Source organism: Pezoporus occidentalis, unplaced genomic scaffold (assembly GCF_034315485.1).
Source record: "Pezoporus occidentalis ecotype Australia unplaced genomic scaffold, CSIRO_AGI_Poc_V1 ctg138, whole genome shotgun sequence".
In the NCBI taxonomy this organism is placed as follows: domain Eukaryota; kingdom Metazoa; phylum Chordata; class Aves; order Psittaciformes; family Psittacidae; genus Pezoporus; species Pezoporus occidentalis.
In genome coordinates, this window is record NW_026913188.1 from 1275858 (window position 1) to 1280731 (window position 4874).

Genomic DNA, 4874 nt, shown 5'->3' on the forward strand with positions numbered 1-4874 from the left:
ACACGTGAAGACTAAAAAGGTGAAAAGTGCAAGAAGAGGAAGACTCATTTACTTCATCTTGAAGACCCCTACCCACAGGAGGAAGACTCATTTACTTCATCCTGAGACCCCTGCCCATGACCAGAGGGGGCACTGCGCAGGCGCAGAGGACCTTCTGGCTCATAATACTAAGTGGAGATAGGACATGAATATGTATAGGCGTGTTGTGCAACCTTATGAATATATATAACTTTAGAGAATAAATATAGAGAGAAACAACACTGAGGCACACATGACTTTGAGGAATTATCCCCGTGCGTCTCAGCGCTGAATAAAAAAGCATACCTACTTTACAACTTTAACGAGTTGTGGAGTCAATCCACGCATCAACGTCCCAGAGCCTCACTGGTGCTTTTCCAAAGGATATCCCGGAGAAATGCCTCCCCGCCCCGTGTAATCTTACTCGGTTTCACCCTTTTTAAACTTCACAAGTCTTAGCATTTTTCATACATTCGCGTTCCCATTTGTTTTTTACTTAAATGTCTTACAGCAGAATTACTTGCCGGTTTATCTGTTGCCTTTCATTTTTGTCTGCCCAGTAATGCTGCTGTTCCAGTAAATGATCTGTATAGCTTGTGTAAGGAAAGAAAACCTTTATGATTTATGCATAATGGAATTTAAACAGAACTATAGTGGGAAAATAGTCAAAATATTTTCTTTTTTTTTCACCCAAGAATGTCTTTCAGAGTCACAGAATGGTTTGATTACCTTAAAGCTCATCCAGTTCCAACCCACTGCGGCAGGCAGGGACACCTTCCACTAAACCAGGTTGCTCCAAGCCCCATCCAACCTGGCCTTGAACACTGCCAGGGATGGGGCAGCCACAGCTTCTCTGGGCACCCTGTGCCAGTGCCTCAAGCACACTCATAATGAAGATATTTTTTTTTTCTTATGTCTAGTCTAAACCTCCCCTCTGTCAGTTTAAAGCCATTCCCCCTTGTCCTGTCACTTCATAACCTTGTAAAAAGTCACTCTCCAGATTTCTTGTGGGCTCCCTTTAGGTACTGGAAGCTGCTCTAAGGTCTCCCTGGAGCATCCTCTTCTCCAGGCTGAACAAGCCTAGATTTCTCAGCCTGTCTTCATAGGAGAGGTGCTCCAGCCTCTGATCATCTTCACGGCCTCCTCTGGACCTGCTTGAGCTGAATGCATTATTTAGGTTGGGTCTCATGAATGCAGAGTAGAGGGGCAGGATCACCTCCTTTGACCTGCTGGTCATGCTCCTTTTGATGCAGCCCAGGATACGGTTTGCTTTCTGGGCTGCAAACACACATTGAAGCCGGCTCATGTTCAATTTCTCAACAAACACCACCCCCAAGTCCTTCTTCTCAGGTCTTCTCTGAATCCATTCTCCACCCAGCCTTTATTTTTGATCCTCTGTAGTTCCTGTTTGGAATTATCATCTTCCTAAGTCTTAGAAGCCTATTCTCCTGAGAAACGGATACGTAAAAGATAACAACCTTTTTTTTATAGGCATTGTTCATTGCTATTATCATGTTTCCTAGGCTTTATCACAAGTCCAAACTTCCACTGGTTTGCTTGTTAGAGGGCACTAAGCTTGTTCCAAATTCTGCTTAGTGAAACTGATAAACTAACTTAGATACATTTTATGCTGTTATTGTAATTGCTTAATTCATAGTCCCCATTTTTTAGCATTAGAGCTTAATTTCATGATGATTCTTCACTACAGCGGGAATAGCTCCCCACCATATCTGCATTCTGTCCTTGCATCTTTCAAAACACTGCAGCGCTCCTCAGCAGTTACGTGGTTTATTTCTGCCACCCTCTCCTCTGTACTTAGGTTTTCAAGCCTTTTGTTTTTTCATTAGGTAGATACCCATGAGGCAGCTGTCTTCAGAAACATTCATCAGCTCATCCATACACATTTTAGCAAAAGCCCTCTCAACATCAGGAAAATGCCAATGAACTTTCCTTTGTATCTTGGACAGGTACTTGCTTCCACTTTTGAATAAAACCAAGCTGTTGGCTCAGTGTATGTTGATGCTTTTTGGAACTGGTCATTTTAAATCATAGTCTCATTCAGGATGGATGGGACTTTCAGAGTCTCTGTTTCAAAGAGATGGTCAGCGCTGACTTCAGACCAGGTTCCCCAGGATTTCGTTCACTTAAGACCTAGAGTATCTCAGCTCCAAATAGCACCCTGCCCCTGGGCCTGGCCACCACTGTTCTCACTGCAGTTACCACCCCCTGTGCTTTCCCTAGGTCTTGCATAAATGAAGATGATTCGTATAGTTTACATGATTCAAATTGTCCTTTCTGTTAGGGTATATTTGTAAGATAATCAGTGAGGATCATCTCAAGCCTTAAAATGTTTCGCTGCATGAGTCACAGGAAAACAGTATGTTCAATATAGCAACAGGAAAAACTGACACAAAAAAGGAAAATGTCATTAGTTTAACTCTAGATTTTTACTTTGCTTCCTTCTACTTCTTTTCAATGCATTAGCAAAAAATTAGTAAAACAACTGGTATTCCTGACCTCTCTTGTATTTGGATTCTCATTCATGTTCAACGAATTCAGCAGTCTGAACCTGAAGCTCTGACAGATCCGGCCAGAGATGACAAGGGAAAGAAGAAAAGTTTTTGACAGGTACAGTGGTGACAAAGGGAAGACTAGGGACAACTTGGGCCCTCTTCAGAAGGAAATGGGAGACCTGGTTATCCAGGATATGGATAAGGCTGAGGTACGCAATGGCTTTTTTGCCTCAGTCTTCACTGGCAAGTGCTCCAGCCACATCATCCAAGTAACAGAAGGCAACAGCAAGGACCTGGAGAATGAAGAACCACCCACTTCATTAGGTGGCAGGAGGCCACCTAAGAAACCTGAAGGTGCACAGGTCTATGGGGCCTGATGAGATGCATTCACAGGTCCTGAGGGAACTGGTAGATGAAGCAGCTAAGCCATTATCCCTTGTATCGAGGAAGTCATGGCAGTCTGGTGAAATTCCCAGTGACTGGAAAAAGGAAACATAAGCCCCATTTTTAAAAAGGGCAAAAAGGAAGACCTGGGGAACTACAGGCCACTCAGTCCCATGTTGGTGCCCTGCAGGACAATGGAACAGATCCTCCTGGAAACCATGCGAGGGCACATGGAAAATAAGGAGATGATCAGTGACAGCCACCATGGCTTCACTACGGGCAAACAGTGCCTGCCAAATGGGGTTATAATAGGATTCAGCAGGGTCAAAGCACAGGAAAGAGCAAACAATTGTTTTTGAATTCTTCAGGCTGAAACAAATTTGTTTCTCTGAACATCCAGGCTATCTAGCCATTCATCCTGCAGGATACTCTTACATTTACAGATGTAAGGGCAGGGTACAGGTTTATAAGATAGCCAGGTTGATGGCTGCCGCTCACAGCTTGCTCCTGCACTCTTTTCAATCCATTCCCACCTGACTCCACTGTAGCAGACATGTTTTGAGGGAGAAGTGTTTCTGCCACTTCAGCTTCTTGAATAGCTACTTATGGAGTTAGATGAGATTTGGCACAGGAGGAAGCTACAGAGAGATAGTGGGAATGAGGGAGAGCCATCGATTTTGGCAGTGGCCATTTCAAAAACTTTTCTCATTAGGGTGTAATTTAACTATAGCTAAAATCATGCTCTATGAGACAAACACCACCATCAATTATACTAACAGAATTAGTAAGTGTAGGCTTTTTCCCTGCTTTTATGTAGTACTAAAAGCAGCAGTACTACCCTTACTTCTAAAGGCAAAAGTCTAAATCATGTATGAAAACTGAGAGTGACTCCATTACAGTGACACTGTAATTTAAAACCAAAATGCCTTTGCTTCATAATCTGCCTAGGGATAGGTCTTCCCTCTGTGTGGTAAAGTTGCTGTAACTGCAGGGGAAGAAAAACAAGCCAGAAAGCAGACTGACAGCAAACACCCTGCAACAGCAGCAGTGGTCAGGGGTGCAGCCCCCTTAGCTGGGGAGGGGCAGGAACACAGCAGCATATGCAAAGCATCACAGCAGAGATGGAAGGCTTCTACTGCTACAGGAGAAAATGAAACGGGTATCAGACCCAGGGGACCTCTAGCACTGGTGTGGCACCAAAGGCAGGGAAAGGGGATTGTGAGACTAGGGAGTACAAAAAGCACTATTAAGCATTCCAGCTGTGATAAAACAAATCAAGGAACAACAAACATTTGATTAAATGTACAAAAATCAGGAATAAAAATTTTACATAAGTGGTATTGTCCCATTGAAGAGTAGTAAAGGTAAATGCTCTCTACTTTCTTCCCTCAGTGAAAAGGGAGGGAATGGCAGTGAGTACCTCCAAAGCATCACCACACTCTGCTCCTGGCTGCTGTTTCTAACCCACCTTCCCATTTATTTTCCATTTAAATTGGGTGAAGAACCTAGCACTACACCATCTAGAGGAATGCTCATCTGATTTTGCTAAAGGTCTGTCAGCTTTTTACTCTGGACATCAGTTCTTAAGGATTAAATCCCACGTGTGGGAAGACTCCTAGCTTTTTCTGCCCCTATGAAACAGCTACAAAAACTGTAACGTCATGGAATTAAAGCAAACTGAGCAACGCTCTACTAAAATATCTGTACAGACCATTGATCCTACTGAAGTATTGCAGTGAATGCAATTCTTTATTTCTGTCAGCATCTTTCACATGCAAGACTGCAATACAATTTATTAGCCAAGCATCAGAAAAACTTGCCAGGTTTTATGCAGATGTAATAGCCAGATGGTTTAAGGATGCTGTAGCTTCCAAAGATTCAACCAAAATGATTGAAAGAGACTTAATGTTTCATGGGATAAAATTTTATTTTTTTAATAAAAAAGATAACACCAGATGC

General features: G+C 42.9%; 1 long non-coding RNA gene across 1 annotated transcript; it reads left to right on the forward strand.

The window, feature by feature from the left end:
• Positions 1-1499: 1499 nt before the first annotated feature.
• Positions 1500-4849, forward strand: LOC134159004 (uncharacterized). The gene is made up of 2 exons (XR_009962987.1): positions 1500-2939; positions 4315-4849. It is a non-coding gene; the product is annotated as an uncharacterized LOC134159004 (long non-coding RNA).
• Positions 4850-4874: the final 25 nt, after the last annotated feature.